At 57.9% G+C, this 23085-nt stretch overlaps 1 protein-coding gene across 3 annotated transcripts in view; it reads left to right on the top strand.

Annotated features, from left to right (window-relative positions):
• Pbx1 (PBX homeobox 1) overlaps nucleotides 1-23085 on the top strand; it is a 230834-nt gene that overhangs the window by 38344 nt on the left and 169405 nt on the right. The gene's annotated exons all lie outside the window — the stretch shown is intronic.

The following is a 23085-nucleotide window of genomic DNA, read 5'->3' as shown; positions in this document are numbered from 1 at the left end:
GGGGAGGGAGGGGAGCAGCAGGAGGAACCCTGCAGGCGAGGCCTCCCTGGAGTGCGGGTGGAGGGCATGCGGGCTCAGGAGTTACTGCCCACTGCCGCCTTCCTCTGGGCTCTCGTCAGGCTCAGGTCACGTTTGTCTCGTGGCCCTGTGCTCCGTGAAAGTGGGTGCAGACGCGTGTGCCCTCTGTGCCCAGGTCGGGAGTGGCAGACGTATTCACTCGTGTGCCGAGTGCCCTGAGCTGAGCCCACTGGCCCAGAGTGTCGTGCCAGCCCCTGAGTCAGTGATGCTGGTGCTCGCTCAGGACGGAGCTTGCCGCCTTCCGTGTCTGTTCGGAACTGGTTCGTTCATTATTCAGCAGGTATCTACAGAGCTCCAGCATGCGCCAGGTACTGTGCCAGGTGCCGATAACTCCTAGTGGATAAATGCTGAATGGTTACGAGCTCCGCAGCTCCCTCCGATGGCGGGAAGGAGCCAGTGGGGAGAGCCCTGCAGAGGCTGGCCTGGGTCCCTGCACCCCTGCAGAGGCGGGCAGGTTCACACCCAGTGCCACCAACAGAAGGCCCATGTTCATGATTTAAAGAAAACTGCGTTCTCTTGTAAGTGAGTAGTGCACACGTGCCCTTGTCGCATCTTTGCACCCAGCCGGGAGAGAGGCTGCGTGCTCACCCCCTGTAGGGAGGTCATAGCGACGCTCACTACTTAAATGGTGAGCAGAGCAGACGTCCAGCCAGGAACAGAGCCCAGGCCTGACTCCACTCCAGCTCTTGAGGTCACGACCCAGGACCAGGAAGAAGTATGGCTGGGCTCTTGGGTGCCCAGGAGACCCTGACACCCTGGGATTCAGCAGAACTGTCCACAGCATCCAGAGGGGGACAGGCGGGGCCTGGGCTGGGGGACGGTTGGTAGGAGGAAGGAAGGAATGACCGGCTGCCGAGGCTTTGTGGCTCCCGATCCATGATTCATGATTTTGCTCTGTAGCTGATTCTTGCTAAGTATAAGAATTCCAGGAATCTTTTAGGAACTGGGGGAGAATGCTCTCTCCTAAAATATAAAACATCTGCTCTTGGTCTCCTCGCAGCTCCCCTGTCTGGGGAAAAACAGGGAAAAAGCGTTGATATAAAACAGACATTGCTTCAGACAATAAATCCCCCTCTACTGATTAATGAGAAAATAAATTGAGGGCCAGAGGTGTCGGACTTCTCAGGAGGCCTCTCGGCGCTGCGTTTTTTTCCTTCCTGAGAGCCATGAGTTCAGGACGGGAGACCAAGTCACCAGAAGACCGTTGAGGTCAGGGTAGGCGGGCGGCTCCTCATGGCCACCCCACCTCAGCCCCGTCATTTATGACCAGCGCCTTTGTCCTGGTGGTCATGGACTGAGCACCGAGGGCCAGACAACAGGGCAGGCGACTCGGGCGTCTGGCATTGTGCAGGCAAATCCCGCAGCACCCCGTTCCCGTCCCCAGGTCCTCTTCCCGTCTCCAGCCTTTCCCAGCCTCTCTCAGGCCCCGTGCTCCCCCCCACATGGTCCCAGGTTCTCAGCCTCTCCTGTGGTCCCACCAGGGTGACCCCCTGGGTGTCACAAGGCCACCCATGGCCTTTCTGTTGAGTGTGGCCCAAGCCTTGGGAGTCGGGTGGGAAGAGGAAGGCCACCGCCCTCGGCACGGCTGTGCACAGGCGTGTGATCCAGGGTCCCGGGCTCTCAGTCTCTGCTCCACGGACGCGGCAGGCACTGGGGGGTCTGGGAGAGAAGAGAGTCGGGCAACTCTTGGGCATCGCCAAAGGAGCAGGGTGGTGCGAGCTGAGGTGTCCACGCAAAGCCCTCGCTGTTGGTGGAGAAGCCACCAGGGCTCCAGGCCTGGCACTGTGTCCCTGCGGGCTCGGAGCAGCCCATCCTTCCTGCACCTTGCCCTCTGCTCTGTGCGGCACAGTGCTGAGGCCCTCAGCGGCCACCTCCTCTGCCTGCCCTGCCCGTGTCCCTGCTTGTCCTCAGCCCCAATACGGCACACTTGGGGGCCAGGAACGCTCCTGGGCACTGAAAGACAGACTTGGGGACTGACCCTGGAGGAGTCAACAGGAGCTTTCCGGGTGGTCCAGGCCCGCCTCTCTCTGTGGACAGGGAGGGCTGCGTCCAGGCCTCTGTGGGACAGCACTTGGGCCACAGGGCACCCATCCATTTCAGCTGAGGGGGTTTCTGTTGTGTCCCAAAGAACATCTGGTGAGGTTGACATGAAAGCAGAGTTGAGCAACCCGAACCAGAGGTCTGTGTGGCTGCTTTCCTGACTGCTGTGAATCCCAGCAGGACACACCAGGGTGGCCGGCGGCCTCTGTGAGCAGCGCAGGATTCGCAGCCCTGGGTGGGACCCAGGAGGGCCACCCTGACCCCGTCTGCTGTGCCCGAGCTCCCTGGCTGCGGGGGCCTGAGGCCTGTCATCCTGAGAGCCACAGGACTGGCTCCCCTTGCTGAGGACAGGGTGGCAGCCACAGAGCTTGGCCCTCCTGTCAAAAGTGTGCAGTTGTGCCACGGGTGGCCCCTGTGCCCACACCTCGCTCCTCGGCCGAGCTGGGAGGCGGGGAAGAAAGAAGACAAAATCCACTTGATGTCCGACCGCAGAGAGGGCTCTGTCCCTGGCCAGGCGGCTTGCGTTTGTCTCGCCCTTTATTTTCTGAACCTGCTCTCGCCATCAGTCTTTCTCTGGCCTTTTTATCCCTGGACCGTCTTTCATCCTCCTCCCGGCAGGCACTCCGCCGTGGCTGGTCTGTCCGTCCACTCCTTGCCCTCCGCCTCCTCTGTGCCACTCCACTGCCCCATCCCACCCGCCCTCCACGGACGCCCTTTGTCTCTTGCAGCTCGCCGCCTTTGGGCTGCACGGCTGGAGGTGCCCTTGGCCCTTCTTACTGCAGGTTCCTCCCCCAGCACTAGGCCACATTCACAGTGTCTTTCAAATATGGTGTGGCCACCAGGGGCCATCGGGGGCCATCGGGGCTCCGTTCTCTTTTCGGTTGTCTGTTTAGAAAAGTGAGTTTTGCTCAGGGAAAACAAAAGTGTCCCCTGAACTTCGCCATCCTGGACCCACTCCTTCTGTGCTTTGGGGCCTGGAGATCAGAAGGACTCGCCCATCCCCTCTGCGGGAGGATGGGAGCAAGGGTGGCGCACCTCCCAGGAAGGGGCAAGTGGAGGCGCCCGTCCTGAGGGGGTGGGTGTCAGGCCTGCCCTGCGCTGGCCTCCAACTCAGGCAGGATGGAGCCGACAGTGCAGAACAAAGGCCCCTTTCTTCGCAGGGCCCGTGTTTTGATAGCGTCGGCTTACCCCCAGCCCCCCCATTCATGACCTGACCAGGCAACATGATGTAATGTTATTTCTCAGGGCCTCAGTGAGGGAACTCTTTGCCCAGGTCAGAGGAATGCTAGTTGATTTTTGCTGGAATGAACCCCAGCATGGTCTGATATATGGCTCCCAGTTCACAAGGAGGGGCCCCGGGCGGCGCTCAGGCTGGAGCTGGCAGCGGGTCCCCACCTCTGGGTGCAGTTGGGAAGTGCCCTTGGGAGCAGGCTCACCACGTCTCCCTTTCAGTGTGTGGCTCCAAGCCATTGTGTGGCTGAGAGTGGCAACCGTGAGAACAGGGCCTGGCCTCCCGGGGTGCTGGGGGTGCTGCGAGCCTGGCCTCCCGGGGTGCTGGGGGTGAGCCTGGCTGCAGCAGGGGCTCTTCCCTCTGCCTTCCTCAGTGAGCTGCCCTGGGTCTTTCTGTGGGCAGCGCCGGTTACCCTGAAAGTCTTCAGAACAGCCCAGTTGTGAATCAAAAGGTACAAGAGATTCTACGGTGAGAATTGCCTGGCACTCGTCAGGAATGGGCAGGGCTTCTACCTCTGTCCCAGGTCCCCTCTGCCCATGAGCAGCAGCACAGCCCTAGGCAGAGAAGGACCTGTCCCCAAGGCCCTGTGTTCCCATGGGCTCCTCGGTGGCCCTCAAGCTGGTGGCTAAGAGCACTGGAGAGGAGCCCAGCCTGGCTTCCCAGTCCCCGCCCTGCTGTGATTGACTGCAGAGTGACAAGCAAGCTCCGGAGCTCTCTGCCAAGTCTGAGGAGCAGTCACCCTTCCAGAGTTGTTGGGCAGGTTAAATGAGTTAATGTGCAGAGTTTACAACAGCAAGGGCCCCTGGAGCACCACAGGAGGCTTTTCTTAAAGGGCCCCTTCCAGGAAGTTTTCACAAAATATTTTTACTACTGTGTGTGTGTATACAACGCACACACACACACATGTATGTGTATATATACACACACACAAACACACACATATATATGTGTGTGTATATATATATATATATATATATGTTGTGGAGTTTTTTTTTGTGTGTGTGTGCCAGAGATTGAACAGGGGCACTTTACTACTGAGCCACATTGCCAGCCCTTTTTAATATTTTACTTAGAGACAGGGTCTCACTAAGTTACTTAGGGCCTTGCTGAGTGGCCGAGGCTGGCTTTGAACTGGAGATCCTTCTGCTTTGGCCCCCTGAGCCACTGGGATTACGTACAGGCGTGCGCCACCTGCCTGGCTAGTATATTTTAAAAAGCAAGTGGTAGAATTTGTGCGTGTTGTCCTAGACTTTGTCTTTTTTAAAGAATATTCCTACCTGCTTGTTTCTCAGCAGTGTGTGTCTCAGATTCAGGTGGCCCCTGTTCAGGTCTGTGTTCTGCTTGGTCACGCTTCCTGTGGGCCGGTCCTCGAGGCCAGCTCCTAGATGTGTCAGCCATGGGTGCAGGGAGGGGGTTCTAGCCCTCGCCCCCCACCCTTCTCAGAGCAGGCTGTGCCCTCTGCTGACGCTTAGCCTTCGCAGGTGTCCCCTGCCTCCAAGTGTGTTCCCTCTGCCCCTTGCAGACTGCCCGCCCTCCCGCCCAGCTCAGAGGCCAAGCTCCGTGCTGCCGTCCTAGCCTCCCCTAGGTGTGGCAGTCTGCGCTGGCCTGCGCTGTGCGGTCTGCGTATGTCCGCGGGAGCCCCAGCCTGGGTGAGCACCAGCAGTTGGCCCAGTGCCTCCTACCCAGTCCGTGCTCCATGGTCCTAGCTGATAAGCAAACGAGGACTTCTTGGTGACAACGATGAAGATTCCCTGGCCTTGCCTCCATCTCTGAGAGGTCGCCTTGGGGAGAAACAGGGAATGGGCTCCTCAGGCGCTGACCAACTTTGAGCTGACCAGGACTTGGCTCTGACTAAGGTGGGTTGCCAGTGGGCTGACAGAACCACAGAGGGCCTTGGGGCAGGTCTCTGAAGGACTTCAGCAGGGGGCCCCGCCTGCCCCAGGGGTGGACTTCCAGGGGCATTCTGTGGGATGGCCGGTTGGGGTCGAGGAGCTGGGCGCTGAAGAGCCAGGCACAGCACGGCTCCTGGCCTGGAGACGCGGGGGACGTGGTGCGATTCTGTCGTCCTTCTGTGTGGCCACGGCCCAGGGTGATGCGGGTGCTGTGCTCTGAGGTGGGCTGGTCAAACCCACCCAAGATACCCACGGTGAGAGTGAGCCCGAGGCTGCAGGCCTGGCCACGGACACAGCCCTCTCCTGCATCACGTCTGAGGACTGACACCTGGCTTGTGGCACTGGCCGCCTTCCCTCCTGGCGCCTGGCGTTGGCCACCGGCTGGCGGAGGTTCTGCCGCCTCCCGCCCTCCATGGTGCCTGTCTGCGCCCTGAGTGTGGAAGCCGCCCTGAGCCAGGGCTTGCTCAGGCCCGCCTCGCCACACTGGGCCTGGTGCCACGCGCACAGGTCTTCAGGGCGCGGCCAGTGGCGGAGGCTCTGGCCCATGTCCCTGGGGAGCGGAGACTCGACACTGCTTACTCCCCGGGGATAAGGGAGTTTATGGACCCCACTTGTACATGGAGCTGCCCATAGGACAGGGCTGGCTGGGCCTCGTTTCTCCCTCTCAGTGGCCCCTGAAGTTTTGCCTGCCCTTGTTGAACACGGCGTTTCCATTTCTACTTGTGGCTGAAGTGACCTTTCAAATAACTGCATGGATTTTTAGGAAACCAAGTCCCTGCCTTCCTTCTCCAGGCTCAGTTTTCTTCATCCCAACGGATGTAGAATTAGAAAAGCGCCCTTTATGTTTCTGGATCAGTGTCTCTGCTCGGGCTGGACCTGCGCAGTCTGGAGGGCTCCTCTCTGCCCTTGTCCATGTAGGGGCCCCACTGGCCTTTTCCGTCAGCCGGCACCCTGAGTGGACGGCCGTGGCTGGGATGTGAGGTGCGCTGAACGTGGCCAGGTAACAGGCCATCGCCGGGCTGGTTTTTGTCTTCTGGACGAGGACTCTCTGTTACTTGGGACGGCATTTACTTGTGCCCACCAACTAGATAAAACCCCAAGACGTTGGCAATGACCCGTTCCAGAGGGGACGACCCAGCACTGTTGACTTCGGGGCCGGTTTCCCTGTGTGGCAGGTACCTGGCAGGGGCTTGCAGGTTGAGCCAGAAGTCAGGGCTGCCCAGGGTCATGGCAATTTGCTTATGGTGGCCACCAGGGGGTCACGATGGGTCTCCAGAGGTGAAAACCCAGGCTGTGGCCCCTGGGCTGGGAATGGCCTTGTGTGCCTTGGGTCGGGGCAGAAGGTTTGTCTCTTTCCACAGGGGCCCCTGGAGCTGCTGTGGGCCACCCCAGTGACCTTTAGAATGACCGGTTTCCAAAGCTGGGGCTGTGGGAACAGGTTTCAGATGCAGACGTCGGTGCCTAGGCAAGGGGGCCCTGTTCCTGCCCCCTGCGACTCCTGCTGCTCCCTCCCAGCTCCTCCTCCCCACCTTATTCCCATTCCTCTGATGTGGTGCGAGACCCAAGTTCTGATCTGCATTTTAGTGTTGGCAGAGCACAAGGGCCAGGCCAGGCGGGAACACCCTGCAGTCACAGCTGTGCTGGGAGTGCCTCCCGCACAGCCTCTTCCCAGGAGTACAGTGAACCCGAAGAGTGGGCTTCCCTAGCCAAACCGTGTTTTAGAGCTACTGAGTTATTAACTCGGAAGTCTGCTCTCAAGAACAGAAGGCTGACCAAGGCCACCTCCACCTTACTGAGATTTCCAGGGAAGGTCAAGAACCATATTTTCTGACAATTTACAAGGTAAAAACATTTCATGTAACAGGAAAGCACAAAGGCAAAACTGGACTCTGATGCTGAACCGAGACAGCTGCGTTTCGAGGCCATCAGGTCCTTTTAAGTAAAGTGAGAGCTGCTGAAGTTTGATACTCATGTGCCAAGGCCCAGGGCTGAGTCCATCCACAGACTACCTCACATGATCCTCATTGTGACTCTTTGAGAAATGGAATATCTTTATCCTGATTTGCAGATCTTGAGACGGAGGTTCAAATGAAATAAGTAGTTTGTTCAGTCCTAGGGCTAAGGATGGAGGCTCCTGGGGCCTCCCAATGCCCTTTCCCCTCTCCCCGTGGACACACAGCCTCCACCTGAGCTGCGACCCTGACCCTGCTGGAAGTCACACTCGTGCTCGGCCCACGTGCTCATGCTGTCCTGTCTTGACTCCCTGGGAGACGGTGGCCCAGACTCTGTCTGTGGCTGGGCTGTGTGGTGGGTAGGGCCTGGGGAGCAAGGTGACAAGGTCCAGCCCCGTGAGCCTGCTCGCTGGCTGCCTGGAGTGGACCTTTCGCCTTAGCCGCTGCCTTCAGCTGCGTGTTGTCCATCAGATAGGGTGGGGTCCTGTGGACAGCACAGGTGGCCTCCTGGCCAGCCCCGAGGCTGTGGCTGGTGGTTTGCCCCTGCCGTCTCTCCAGTTTGGAACTAGACGTCATTGCCATTTTTAATGACCCTGTGCCATTTCTTCGTGTGCCCGTGTTTGGGAGGGAAGGTGGCATTGTCACGGAAGTTTCAGAGCTTTCTCAACGGCAGGGCGCCTCCGAGCTTGACAAGTCCTCTCTGCTCTAGCGCTCCTGGAGGGTGTGCTGGGGCAGGATTTGCTTGGCCCGGGGCCCTCCTCCCTGGACCAGGATTTGAGGAAGACACTGTCTGAAAGTGCACAGGCCTCCCACAGCTCCTTGGGAGTCGATTCCAGAACCCCCTCCCCCTGCCTTTTCCAGGATACCACAATCCAAGGATGCCCACGTCCCTGTGTAATGGCATGGCTAAGTGTGTGCCTGTCACCTGCGCTTGCCAGCCTTACGCCTGCAATCGCTGTGAGGACTTTCAATCCCAAATGCAATGCCAATGCTGGGAAACGGCCATGCTGCTTCTTTATGGAGTGACACGAGGGGCACAGATTTAGGTAGATTTATTTACTTAGCACAGATCCAACTGTCTTTATACTATTTTTTGGCCTGTGGTTGGTTGGATCTGCAGATGCAGAATCTGCAGATATGGACCATTGACTGTGTTTGCCCCGTTGTTCAGGCTGTTTGAAATCTCCGTAGCAGCGTGGTCCCTTCCCATCGGGGGACAGTGAAGCATGAGTTTACACGTGCCCAAACTTATGCATGGGTGTCCTTTCTGCAGGCTCCACCTTCACCCCCAAGTGCTTCACCATCTCTCGCCTCCTTTTCTCTTGGGCCAGGATTCTGCTGCTGGTGGTGGCACACTGCTCAGCAGCCCTGCAGGGACTGGAGCCCAGGTCCTGGGTGCCGGCCCGTCCCCTCCTCAGCCTGTGCTGCCTCCCAGTGGATGCAGCTCACCTGGCGCAGGCCTCCTGGTGCTGACTTCTGGGAAGGGTTTGCTAGGGGCCTGAGCCTTTCCTCGGCTCTTCGTGGGTCTTCATTGTGAGGAGTGACATTGTCTGAACTCTCCAGCCAGACTGACAGCCCCACCCAGATGACTGACACCCAAGCCCTACTCCAGCTTCCGAGAGCAGATCTAAATTGACTTCATACCAAGGCGGGGCTCAGGGTGACAGACACCTTCAGCCTTCCCCAGGCCGGAAGGGCTAGCCAGGGTGGGTGTGCCTGTCTGGCTGCCGAGCTGACTTCTCCTTCATTTCTCTTGCGTGCAGCTGCAGTGCAATGTTGTGATCTTATGATTCGGAACATACATGAAAGAGTGAAAGAAGATAAGAAGATTTTTTTTTTTCTGAAAAACTTTACATCACCTGAAGGTCTCATGCTCTATCCCTCGGTAGTATTTAGGGGCTATCCCCAGAGGACAGTAGGGGCCGCACTCTGCTTATCCTGAAAAACCGTTAGAATGGAATGGAGGCCTCAGGAGGGAGTGGGGTTCCCAGCCTGCCAACAAGGGGCCCAGAGCTTCCAGCAGACTGTTAAATAGGTGTGGTCTGACCTGCCCATGTGTAGACAGGATTGTTCTCCAGCCTTCAGAAAGCCACCTGAGGCTGGGTGCGGTGGCGCACACCTGCCCTCCCAGTGGCTTGGGAGGCTGAGGCAGGAGGATTGTAAGTTCAAAGCCAAACTCAGCAACTTGGTGAAGCCCTATCTCAAAATAAAAAGAACAAAGCGGGCTGGGGATATAACTCAGTTGGCAGAGAGCTGGCCCTGCATGCCTCAGACCCTGCGTTCAATCCCCAGCACCGCCAAAAAAATAAAGAACACAGGTCTGGGCATGAGGCTCAGTGGTTGAGTGCCCCTGGGTTCAACCCCTGGTACAAAAAAAGAAAAAAAATAAGAATTAACAGAAAGCGACCTGAGTACCAAGATGGAGTGTCCTGGCTTCTACATGAAGCACTTGCTTGCAGCTGGCCACCAGCTCTGTTTTTAGGGCTCACTATCTCCACCAAGATCCAGTGGAATGGGGAGGGAGTCGGCCAGAAGCAGAGGAGGGCTGAGCAGGGAGGTCAGGGTCAGGCGAGAGAGACACAGAACAGGTTCCTGGGGAACCGGCTCCTTCTCTGACTGCCAGCCCCGCCTCTTTGGAAAGCACCTCCTGGTCCCCTGGACTCTGAGTGGGACACATGTGCGCGCTGTTGCTGACATCCACCAGTTTGATGGCCAGCCCGACCTCCCCCGCCCTCCACTCAGAGCCAAGCAGTGGGCAGGGATTGGACGGACACTCCTTGCCCAGGCTTGGCAGGGAGAAAGACCGCTAAGTGAAAGCTAATTTGTAGCTTCCCCAAACCACACTCGGTTGGGCTGCCCACAGTACCTTTCAAGCAGCGACTTACAGGGCTGTTCAGCTCAGGGGCTGTGCCTGGGGACGGGGGACCAGCTTTGCACCAGCGGCTGGGGTCTTTCTTAAACTCCAGAATCAACTCGCTCTGCTTTCTTCTAACCAGTTCACGTGCTTGCACGTGTGCGTGTGGCTGTGGGTGTGCACGTACGTGTTATCTGTCTGTGGCCAGGTGTTGTTCTTCCTGTTGCACCTCCCTTTCCACGGACGTGAGACAGGGCTTGTCTGCGCCGTATCCCCATGGCCGAGAATGAGATCTGGTGCAGAGTCGGTTCACTGTGCGGTTAGCTTTGCGATTATTGACTCGGGTTCAGAGATTAAGTCAGAGCATTTTTTCTTTTCCATTTTTGTAACTGCCTTCTCTCTTTCTGTTTTAATTCTCTTTTTATTTATTTCCCCATGAGGGAGAGAATCGGGATCCTAAGCACCTGTTCTGAGCATTTGCCTGGCTGGAAAGGGTGTGAGGGCCTTGCAGGAGCTGCCTGGGGAGCCCTGGGACCTGGCCTGGGGACAGGCTGGCCTCCTGCCGGCCTCGCTGGGGGCCAGTGCGGGCTGGTGGATGGTGGGGCTGCCTGTTTCATATGCCACCGAGACTTCTGGGCTGAAATGGTTATGAGACGTGGCCATCTCTCTTGCTGCCTGTTCTTTCTGGTCATAATTGAGAATTGTGGGTGTGCATTTGCCAGTGGGGCTTCACAACAACTCTCCAAGGGAAGCACAGGGGAACACATCTGGTCAGAAAGCTGTGGCCCTTGGTGCGAGAGTCACTTCCGGACTCACAGGCTGCCCCTGCTCCTGCCCACGGAGAGGCGTGCGGTGTAGACACTCTGCAGTGACTGTGCTCTGGTCTGCAGAACCCGCAGCCTGTTCTCTGCAGACCCATGTCGAGGAGCCCTGACCTCGAATCTGGGACAGGTCTCATCGTGGGAGGGCTGGGGTCACTGTCAGCCGCTGTCCAGACGTCCTGTGGGTGCCCTGCAGGAGCTCTTCTGTTTGGGCACCGGGAGGCCCACCCAGGCTCTCGGCACAGGTGCTGGCTGAACACTTGCACGTTCGGGGCGGGTTCTTCACCTGTGGGTCTGGGAGGCGAGGCTGGGCTGGTAACGTGGCCAGGTAGGAGGACCCGATTCCAAGCATGGTGCCGGGCCCTGCTGCCCAGTGTGCCTTGGTGCTGGCCGTTCCCGTGGAGCCTGTGCCAGCTGGGCCATCCGCGTGTCTGTGGAGTCCTCTTGCGCGGGGACGCCGGTGGCACTCTTGGACTCCTGTTTGTGATCTTCCTGTGTAGCTGTGACTTCAGGAGCACTGAGGCTGTCACAGAGCCATCCGCCCGGGACCACGGTGCCGCTCCCCCGCTCCCCCGCTCCCCCCGGTTCTCCTCCCACCACACCCATGCTTCCCACCTTCCCAAACCAAACCGGTGTTGTCTTCTTGTCCCCTGCATCCTGGCAGCCAGTGAGAAGCAGTTCAGTGACAGACACAGTCCAGGCCTAACAGCCGTTTGGAATCAGCCACAAACCACCTGGAGCACCGTCTTGCTGACTGACACCTGTGGACAGATAGTGCTCTCTCTTCTTCCTCTCTTTCACATCCACTTCCATCTCTGTACACGCATCCCGGTACCTCCCAAGGTGAGCTGCCCCACTGCACACAGATGGTCGTCACCAGCACAGTGCACACACGTGACAGCCAGCAGCAGGCTGATGAGGGGCCAGGCAGGGAAAAGAAGGTGCCGTTCCAGGTGACCCTGTAGCATGCGGTGGTGACTGCCCACCGTCTCCTGTGCCCGCACCAGGAGAGAGGAGGATGGAGTGGAGAAAAGGGCCACACCCAGGTGCGTTCGTGTTAGGTTGGAGGACGGACTTCGGCGTCTTGCCATCGTCCTGTGCAGGAAGCGGAGCCGGGCAGTTCCTGTCTGGCAGCCGGGTGGTGTGCAGGTCTCACCTCGCGCCAACACCGCCGTCCAAGTGCCGCCCGGGTTTCTGCTGCCTCTCTGCCTGCTGCTGGCGCTCTGCTTTCCCCGCGGTTGCCATGTCCGCCGCTTCTGCCTGCTGGGCAGGCGTGCCCGTGCTTGGTGCCCGTGCCCGGGTCTCCCACCTCTCTGTGCTGCTTGGTTGCTGAGAGTGTGCCTCGTGCCTCTCATCACCACGCTAACAAACTCGAGTCCTGCCTAACGAGGACGCCTCATACGTTATGCTAATGATCAAGAGACATGTTAATGATATTTTAGAAGCCTAATTAGTGGAATATATAACTATATGCAATTTGGTAATGGACTGTGACAACAAGTTGTTAAAAGGGGCTTGACAAATCCAGTTGCCTGTGGCCTCCGACAAGCAGGAGCTGAGAAGGGAGGAGTGGGACGCCAGGGCGGGCGGGGGCATCCGCATGGGGTCAGTCTTCCTCCTGGGCAGCGGTGTCCCACCACCGTCCACTGTGCTCCACCACCCGGCGGGCTGCGGCCCGAGGAGTGTTTGCTCATGTTTCTCAAGCCGTCGCCACCGTCGCGATCGATCACAGTCCCGCATCTGTGTTATGACTCTCCACAATGTCCTCACCTGCGATTCAACAGGAGGTCCGTTGGGTCCTATGCCTCAGAGAGGTTTTATTGTTACCAGCCAACATCAGGACCACGTAAACTGGACATCGTCTGCCACGTCTCCACAGTGTGGGCGAGAGTAACTCGAGGAGCTGTTTGCCTGCAAGGTCCAGCCACAAGTGTCCCTTCCTCTGAGAAGGAGCTGATGAGAGTCCCATGTCCCCCCAGCACAGGGACTCTGAATTTGAGGGTCCCGGACCCTGGGGACCATGAAGCTGGTGGAAGGAAGGTTTGGCAAATCAGCACCCACAGAAAGCCTTGCCTCCCAACAGAGCAGTGTCCGTGCACACGTGCACACTCACATACACGCCCACGCACACATGCCCATGTATACACGCCCAAGTTCATTGAGTGCATGAGATGCGGTTAGTTCATGAAACACACGTCCACTTGAGGAAGCGAGTGTCCGGGTCCTTGGCTTGGGCCCACGTGTCCTTCCTCCACCCAGTGACTCCGTGCAGGTGCCTGTGAGTCCGATGTCAGGGGAGGCTGCGCAGGCCCAGGGCTGGGAGCCCCTGCCTTCCTGTGGCTGCCAAGCTGCCTGTGAGGATGGAGCGAGGAGGGCGTGGAGGCTCCCTCCGAGTGCTGGGAAAGTGCCACAGGAGAGCAGAGCCCTGGTCCACAGTTCTCGTGAGCACCCACACCAGCCTGCACGTGGAGTCTGGGACTGCGTTGGCGGTGGCACCAGCCAGTGGGGGGTGTTCCGGAGACTTCTGTCTCTCACTGTTTGTCCTGGAGCCAGGTTCGCAGCCTCTCGGTGGGTGAAGGCAGTCCCAGCCACAGGGACTCTCAGCCAGGAGGCGTGCTTGCTGTCTGCGTCCAGCTGCCCGTCACAAGGTGGGGTGCCCACCATCAAGTGCCTCTCCTGGTGAGCTCCAGGCCTGCCTCGGCACCCTGCCCAGTGCTCCCTCAGGGCTGTTGGGCTCCCCTCTCACAAGGTGACCTCCTGCTAGCACTGGCCGGGGGCTCTGGGCCTTCTCACCTCTGCAGTGGCTGGGTCCCTGGTTTTAAGTTTGGTAAAGGATGCCCTCTTGGCCCCCCAGGGCATTTGGGGAGCCGAGGTGTGCTGGGTCCTGTCGGCTGGGGAGGGAGCCCGCCGTTAGCCACCTGCTCGAGGACCAGAGGTCCCCCTCGGCAGCAGGTCAGGAAGCTGCTGGTGGACCTGGACCTGTGGGAGACCCGGGTTCTTTCCTGGAGACCCCACGGGCAGTCCTCTGCGGCCCCTGCCTGGACCCTCATTGAAGCTGAGCCCTGGACTTCGTTTCTTCCCTTCTCTCTCCTCTGTGTGTCTACTGTCAAAGTAGGGAAGGGAGATTGTGTCTGAACTCAGGACTCTGTTAATCACGTCTGATATTTGTTTCAAATTAAAAATGAGAACTAATTTTTGGGGAGGGAGACAGAAAGGGGGAAAGTTTATGAGAGAACCAGTAGGAAAAGCACATTCATTATCAGTGTCTTTCTCACTGAGTCGTTTGAAGCTGGGAAAATTAGCAGCCGCTTTGAAGCTCAGCAGATCTTTCATCTTAGTGTGTGTGAGTGTGTGTGTGAGTGTGTGTGAGTGTGTGTGTGTGTTAATATTAAGTTGAGATTCTTTTTCTTGCCACTTATTTGGTTTTTCTGCTAATAATGAAATTATAATGAGATCCCTGATGGGATTTGAAAAAAAAAAGAAAAAACACCTCACATGAATTACCCTTCCCTCACCCTCCTGCCTTTCTGTGAAATCTCTTCTGCATAATAGGTCTTTGTTTCTGCATTTGAGAGAACTGAAGGCGGCCAGGCCTGGGAAATGCTCCCCATTGTTCTTTTTTTCCAAATAGGATACAAAGTTGTGTGAGGCAGGAAGTGCGGCCTCCACTTCCGGAGGCCAGTCCAGCCTCTGATGTGCCCCCAGCACCCCAGCCCGGGTGGGCAGCCAGGTGAGCCAGCCACGCTGCAGGTGGGGTGTTCCGTGTCTTTGAGGCCCGCTCACCTCCTTCCTCTTCCTGACTGTGGGACTGTGGGGTACTGCCCCGCTGATGTGTGCCCCGCGGTGTGGAGGGCTCCTCCGTCCTGACTGGCAGAACTTCTCTCTGGGGGACAAACCCCCTCAGGACAATGGCCTTCTGCAGGCAGCCACCTCCCTGTGTCCTCGGGCTCCTGCCCCATCCGCTGTGTCAGCCACAGCTTTCAGAAACGCCGTGACCAGTGAGGGCCCGTGGCCCAGGCCCAGCGTCCCTGCCCGGGCCTGGTTTTACACCTGGGCATGGCTTGGAACCCTCCATGTCTTCAAGACAGACGTACGCTTTTGTAATTTAAAAATTGCTGTCTACGGTTTGTTCCCATAAACAGTATAAGCCTTGACACCTCTCAAGTCAGAAAGCTCTCCATGATCCCCCCTAAATCTCTTCTGCTTCAGTGTTTTGTCTTAAGCCAGAGACTGCCTGCTGCTGTTCCCTGATACTAGAAAAGCAGCGCGTAGAGACATTTGTGTGTGTGTGGTGGTCTGTGTGCCACTGTCTGTGTGTGTGTGTGCCTGTGTGTGGCTCTCCATGTGTGCAACTAGCTGTGGGTGTGTGTATGGGTGTGGCTGTGTGTGTGTGTGTGACTCTGTGTGTGTGGCTGTCCCTGTGTGTGGTTGTCATTCGGCAGGGCTGGCTGTGTGCACAGCTATCCTCGGGCAAATATAGTGTCCTGCATCTCCCACGTCCAGGGTTCTGATCAAGGCTAATGACCAGCTTTGGGGCCTCACTCCCCAACGTGTCTGGGTTCCCCCTCTCCTTCCTCCTCACCATTAAACAGGTATAATAAGGCTGGGGAATCTTTACAGTTGGTGATTTTATATCATAGATCAAAGATCAAAGCAGAGGAATACACAGCAACCATAAAATTAACTGCTTTTCCAATTTTACAATGCTTTCAGTAATAGAGAATCTTATAAATTTAATATTAATTAAACACTTAGCTTTTAACCTCCTCCTGCATCTACTTTTGGCGGTGGCTGGAGAAACTTAATTGGGCATCTTAAATCTTGCACCACCAGCGCCCTGACGGGAGGGTTTCAAAGCCCCACTCCAGCAACGAGCGCTCGCCTGCCTGCCCCTCCACTCACTTAGTGGGAAATGTTTTTTTTTTTCTTCAGGAGGAACCAGCCATTGGCTGATCTTTAGAGGAAGTGCAGCTTGCGACCCTGTTCCACGGTGAGCGACACCTCGGGCCAGGCACCTTGGCACTCAGAGTGGAGCCTTGAGCTCCTCGGTTCTGAGTGCTGATGCAAATGCGAGGCTGGGGAGGCTGGCCCGCGGCTGTGCCCCCGCAACTCCAGGGTGCTCAGCCTGGCAGCAGTCTCCTCCCGCCTTGGTGGGAAGACAGGAGACGGGCTCCTGTGGCCTCCACGGGTCTGCGCGGTGGTGCTGAAGAGCTTCAGCATCATGAACTGGGAGTCAGATGGCAGGAAAGGGGGCCTCAGCAGGGAGCCAGCGTGGTGACGGAGGTGTTCTGGAGAGACTGGACCATGCCCAGCTCTGGAGGGAAATGGCCATGACCTTCTGGAGGGCAGGCGCCGTCCCCAGCAGCCAGGCACAGGTCCCTGTGGGCTTCAGAGCTGCCTCAGGAGACATGGTGGTGCCACCCGTCACACCCCCTGGTACCTTTCCTGCGAGCCACTTTCAGACCCGTGATCTCACTTTCTCTCCTCTCTCAGCTGGAGGGACTTGGAGGGGGCGAGACTCACCCATGCCAGTTCCCTGCCGTGGCCCCCGTTTGACGCTGGGAATTGCAGTCGATGGAGCCTGGGCCCAGGAAGGCAGCTTTCTGGCTGCCTCTGATCCGGGACTGGAGGAGAGCATCACTGCTCTCTGGGGACATGCTCTCAGCTCAGGGCCTGGTTCACGAGCCTCGCACTTTGAGAAAACCTACAAGAGACTAAATTTGGAGGGGAAGCTATAGAAGCCATTATCTGCTGTACACAGAGGTCCTCATGGTTCTGCCTCACAGTAGTGTACTCTGGGTTGACTTGGGGTCACTAAGGTGTCCACTCCTGCTGTCTTCTGGGTGCCCATCGGTTCCTTTCTGGCTGATACCCCAGAAGCATATCTTTGGGGGAAGGTGAGGAATGCGGAGCATGGAGCGTGGCCATGTCCTGTCCCCTGCTGCGGGCTCCGGCATCGCCTTGGCAGTCCCCGAGGGCAGCGGGGAGCGCTGGCCGCAGCTGTGAGGGAGCAGTGAGCTGTAGAGTCGCCGTGGCGCCGGGAGCCCTGGCTTGGTGCACCTGGCTGGTCCGCCTCTCTGGGAGACTCCGCTGCTCCTTCGACTGCAGCTGAGCCTTCTGAACCTTTTAAGAACAGAATTGATGAGATGTGGAACCTGATAGCCGATAAATTAAGGGTATTGGTAATTTAACGACTCTATTAGAAGATGGCATTTCCAAGATCAGTAGCAACATTTGCTTGCATTGTCTGGGAGGGCGTCTGTGGAACCCTTTATATATGGATCTCTCTGTTCCTCCATCTATCTGGATACATATGATATGTGGGGTGCTGTAAAATTTTTAGTGCCTTAGTTTGGGCTGACCGCCTTATTACTCACGAGTGAGCTATACAGGTCTTCCTTAACAAGTGGCAATAAAGGCTTTACAACACCCCTTGCACCGTCACATATTTTTGTTTAGGCCACATATTGTCTTTTTCTTTTGAAGTCTCCCTTTGCTCATGTCCCTCTCAAGTACCTCGGTTGCCATGGCGACCGTTCCTCGTTGCCTAGGGTGGAGCGATGACATCCTCACGCAGGCTTCTCTAAGTCGATGCTTGTTTGGACTGACCTCAGCACTCAGCTGGGGCCGGGGCTGTGGCCCTGACCCTGGTCATCTGTGCACTTTTTCTCTTTTATGCCTGAAGTTGTGTTTATTAGACTGCTGTGCCTGTGCTGTCCCTGCATTAATCATTCCCCGTGTCCCCGAGGACCTATTCTGCAAACAGTGTAGGGAAGCTGCCATGGCCTGAGGATCGAAGACGAGGAGGAGGAGAAGGAAGAGTTGGTGGTAGACAGGCGGCCATGTCGGGGGGCGACAGGGAGCCTGGGGCTGGCCGAGTGCGGCCCCTGCACAACACACCGCTCTCGGGGACAGACGCACTTCCCACAGACTGCCTGGGTGCCCTGTGGTCGGTCCTGTGTATCTCTAAAGTTCTCCCCTCCAGCAGGATTCCTTCTCCTGACTGTAGAACGTTAGTTCCAGAGGACAGTTGTGGACTTAGGTCCCACCCTCCGAGTGCACTCGGAGGGAAACTGAGGCCCCGAGACCACGGGTTAGTGCCAGCGACCCCAGTGGGCTCAGCTTTACTGTGGTCAGTGGCCTCTTTCAAACAGAAACTCTTCAGGAGGATTTTGCCGTCGTGCTCATTCCCCAAGAAGCAGCCGTAACTCCTCAGTAGTCCTTGGACGTGGAGGCGCATGGTGGAGGCCCTTGGGAACAGGGCCAGGGTTGGGGTGGTGAGGCCCAAACTCCTGCTGGCTCAGCCCCTTCTCCTGCAGGAGGCTGGCTCCCCACCCCAGGTGCCCTGGAGGACCTGGACTCCCACCTCAACCGCACGTGGAGCTTGGGCGTGGACTAGGCGTATTCAGGTGTTCTGTGTGGCCAGCGCAGGGTCTGTCTCTGCTCGGGAAGGCAGAGTGAGCATACAAGACCCACGGTGGTGTGACAAATACCAGAAAGGTGGATGAAAACCCCGCAACCTCTTCCCTATGCCATCTCGTGACAGGTGGAGTCCTACACTTGGAAGGAGGTTTGTTTTAGGGCCTGAGTATTTGACCTAGGTGTGGACAGAAGGACCAAGCCATTCATTCCTGGTGGCGGGGGAAGAATCTCCTTTCCTCACATCCAGAGTCTGAGAGGATCGTCACAGGACACGGGTGCAGCACTCAAGGACCAGGTGGCTCTCTGCGGGTCCCCGTGACCCGAGGGTGGTGCAGCACGCCGCCGCGTCTGAACTGTTGTTCTGCCCGCACACACAGCAGTCTGCATTCACTCCACCACCAACCTGGGTACGCTGCACGGTGCCCCTCCACATCCTCCTCCTGTTACCCCAATACTGAGGGAGAAAAGGCGATGCTCCCTGGGCTCCTGCCCGCAGGTGACGTGAAATAACCGCATGAAGGTTACGGGGTGACCCGGAAGGGGCTATCGTTCCCAGTGGACAGCCCAGGAAACCCAACGCTGGAGATTAAATATGGTGCCCATCTCCACCAACCAGCGAGTGGGGAAGCCCTTGCGGAGTTGATGGCCCCTGCCTGTCCCTGTGAGTCACGTGGGCCTTGGTGGTGGCTCCCTCGTGCAGTCTTGGGTCTTGCTTTGATTGACCCCTTCTCAACTCCGTGGGCAGTCCTCCCTCTGTGTGGAGGCACCTCCCGGGACCTGGATGAAGCTGGCCCTGGGAAAACGACCTCAAGCCAGAGCAGCTTCCTTTCCATGCAGAAAGTTCTAATTAAACAGAATAAATGGTTTCATAAATGCGGTGGGGGTTTCCCCGCCGTGTTCACAGTGGGTCTTGAACACGCTGAACTGTCTTTGGGTGTCCGTGAAGCGGCCGAGAGGGTGCACAGCTCTCACTTGCCATGAAGCCTGGGGGCTGCGGGGAGCCGCACAGCCGCAGCAGGAGAGCAGAGCTGCCGCTCCCCACTGACCCTCGCACCCAGAGACAAAGCGCGAGCGATGCACCCGGAGAGCCGCAAGTCCACCGTTAACCCGTTACTCGTCTTAGTTGTTGGGGAGCCCGTTGCTGCCCAGCCTCCGGGCATATTCACAAGTGATAGGAAAAGGCCAGCCCCTGCCTCCACTGTTTACCGTCCACAGTGGAGAAGGCACAAGCAGGACGCGCTGTTTTCCGCCAGACACTGGCATCTAGAGGCACTTGGAACAAGAGTGAGACCATGTGCATTGAACGCAGAAAGTCAAGTCAGTGCGGTGGCAAACGCAGGAAGACAGCCCAGACGAGGGGCTGGAAGCAGGTCTGGCCCACGTCAGACTGTTTCCCGTGTGAAGGCATTATCAGAAGGCCGGGGCGGACAGGCGGCACCCACTCCTGTCACCGTCCTGCAGAGAGTGGTAGCGTGGCCACACATCACAGGCTGTTGCTACATGCAGCTGACCCTGGGCGTCATCGTGCCTGAGTCCTCTGAGTTCAGGGTGACACCCTCTCTGACAAATGCCGATATTTCATTATTACTGTGTTTACCTGGGGCGGACCTGGACCCTCCTGGCCTGAAGCCAGAGGCAGTGGCCCTCACAGCACCCCACCCACAGGGCTGGCTGGAGTTGCACGGGGAGCACCCTCCAGTGCCCCGCCCTCATTGTGCCCCGGCTCGCCCGATCCCAAGGAGTCAGACTCTCTCAGGTACGTGGATCTCAGAGGCAGGTTGGGAGGAAGCCAGGCCGAGCTCAGGGAAGTGGAGCTGCTGCACCTGCCCTCTGGGGCCCAGCCGGCCTTTCTCCTCCTGGACATGGCAGTGCTGGACAGCAGCCGCTATGACCACGACTGTGTGGATTTTCATAATCCACAGATGATTCCAGGAGGATAGCGGGTCAGGACCTGGAGGAGGCCTTGTGTTAGAGCAGGTAGGAATTCCCATGAGTCAGAGTGACTTGGTGGCAGAGCTGGGACCCAAGCCGGTTTTCTGACAGGCCCTTTAGGCACCTTCGTGCAGCAGGGAAGGAAGATGAACGTGGTCCTTCTTCCTTGAGCCCTGCCCACGCCCACACTGGGTTCTGTACCAGCGTCTGCAGGGCCAGCTCTGTTCTCTGCCTCCGAGGTCTCCTCTTGGCTCCATCTGGGCGCTGGGAGAATCCGAGTGGGCACATGATCTTGAACTGAGGTGTTTGGGTGCCTCCCTGGAGAGGCCACCGCCAGGAGGCCGTTGCCCGCGGTCCCTGAGCGAAGACTGCCAAGGTGGAATCCCAGCTCCCCGCTCACAAGCCCCGTGGCTGGGCCTTCTGTTTGAGCCTCTTTGCCTCAGTTTTCTGTTCGACAGGAAGGATGTGTCTGCTTCAGGTGTCCACCTGCATCACACGGACACAGTCGGGGGGGTCTGGCACACGTGGGCCTCAGTGTGGGTGTTGCCGTCACTCTCTGGCAGTGCCCCAAGCCGCCTACCAGTCCTGCAGTTAAATCTCCATTCCACTGAGAAGGAGCCCTCTTGCAGCCGCCTGGACGAGGCTGACCAGCTCTGTGGGCCTGCAGGGCAAGCTCCTCCTTGGAGCCCACCCCTGCTGCCTGGCCCGCTCCTCCAGCCCGTCCGCCTCCCCCTGCAGAGGAGACCCTTCCTTCTTGCTGTGCACAGAGTGGTCCTCCTGGGTCCTGAGCCTGTGGTCGTGGGGTTCGGGGAGATGTGGCAGAAGCTCTTTGAGGGTTGCTGTGGCCAGTGACACCCAAGACTGAGATCAGTGCCAGGGGCCTCCTGGGGACCCTGTCTGGTTCTGCTCCTGGCACGGCTTGCCTTGGGCCAGCAGATGGCTGTAACAAAGCATGGGCCCAGAGAAGAGCTGTGGAAACAAGATCTACCCTTTCCCTCTTCCTCCTCACCTTCATCTCCTGAAGGCTCGGAAAAGAAAGCTCTTAGCTCTGCTTCCTGTTGAAACTCGGCCCTGGGCTCCCTGGGCCGTGCCCACAACCCACTTCTTCTTCTTTCCACACAGTGCCGTGGGAGTGCCATTTGTGGAATATGAGTTGCCCAAATTAGCCGACCTGTCTGGTGCGGGACTGTGGGCTCAGAAGGGGGTCCCCTGGCTCCAGCTGTGGTTGCCCAGCTGCCTGTGGGGGTCAGTGTCTTTGTTACAGGGATGCCCTTCTCTGCCAGGAAGGGCCCCAGCTTTTTCCTAGCCTGTCAGGACTTGGAGGGACTGAGCTGTGGGGCCGGGGCCTGCTGTGGCCAGACCCTGAGAGCCCCACGGCTCACCATGGGGGGCTTCCTTGAGCATCTGCCTTGGTGCTGCTGCTGTGGGCGGCCAAGCAGGTGAGCTGTCCCCAGTGACGGAGTGGGCAGGAGCTCCCCTCCAGGCCGCGGATGCCCTGCGCCCAGCCTTCTTCCTTCCCCTTCTCCAGGAGGGTGAAGTGTGAGTGTGGGGAGGGGTATCCTGAGGGTGGGGGGTGGGCAGAAAAGGAGGAACAACTGTAAAAAATGTTAATTTATTAATCACTGAATATATAGCAGTTCCTCTGAAATGCTGTTGCTATGCCAACACCCTGGGAGTTTATTTTCTTAATCCAAGAGAGGAGCCTCAGTCCTCGCTCCCCTGCTGTGCCATTTGAATTTGCTGCTGCCACGCTGCCACCCTGGTGTCTGTGGTGAGGCGTGGGGGTGGGGAGGCCTGCAACCACCAAGGCAGTCAGATGCAAAGCAGCGAGAGGCCCTTCTCATGCGACTTAGTAAAAATGACACAAATTAATATACTCTACTTAAACCAGACCAAGATTAATGGTTCTCTTTCAGTGCAGCTTAGCCTAACTGTCACTCCACAGGCGTTTGTCGGACAAAATCAACACTAATCAACATTTATTCCTCTCTTGCCCTTGGGTCCGGGGAGCGCAGCGGCTGCGCGTTCTCCGCTCCTCTCGCCACGCTTTTCGCCCTCCATCCAGCCTCGCCATACATCACCCTTCCTCCCAGCGCCTCTCCTCGCGCCATCCCCAGACTCAGCCATCAGGGCACATTAGAGGCATGATAGATTTTCTGTTTTAATTTACATCTATTACAGTACCATGCAGCCCATCTTGACTCAGTGGAGACCAGCGGCGCCCATTGCCAGGCTCCCTGGGCGGGTTCCTGCGCTCACTTATTAAGGTTCCTTAGGGTGCCGCTCCGGGTGGCCTCCGGGCCTCCCGCCTCCCTGGGACCTGCTCAGGGATGACATCTGGGCACACTCTTCACTGCTCAAGCCTGTGGGCTTGGCTTCCTGTGCACCACCAGGTGGCCGGGTCCTCCCTGGCTTCCTGGGTGGACTTGCTGGGCTCTGGCCTGGGCAGTGGAGTCAGAGAAGCCCTCTAGGCTGCAGTCCTCCCATCTCCATTCTCTGTCCTTTCCCTCCCATCTTCACCACAGTGAGACTCAGAGACGGAGACGGAGGGAGGTGGAGGGAGACGGCACAGCGGGCGGGCGGCCAGGGGGTCTGCAGGAGGCTGGCGGGGGGCTGTCCTCCAGGCCCCGTGTTCCTCCCGGGATGAGCCGTGAGCATGTGGGGTGTGTGTGTTGAGGGCCCCCTTACAGAGCGTCTCCCGAAACCGGCCTCTGCCCTTTTCTCCCCCAGTGTCTGAGCTCTACTTGTCGACATGGGCTGTGTTCCCTCCCGAGTTGTGGTTGTTGGGGGCATTTCATTTTGTTCATTTGTTCACTTATTTTTGTGTGTGGTACTGGGAATCGAGCCGGGGTGCTCTACCATT

Source organism: Marmota marmota, unplaced genomic scaffold (assembly GCF_001458135.2).
Source record: "Marmota marmota marmota unplaced genomic scaffold, marMar, whole genome shotgun sequence".
Taxonomy (NCBI): domain Eukaryota; kingdom Metazoa; phylum Chordata; class Mammalia; order Rodentia; family Sciuridae; genus Marmota; species Marmota marmota.
Note: the sequence above shows the minus strand (reverse complement) of the source record. Positions and strands in the feature narration are given on the sequence as shown.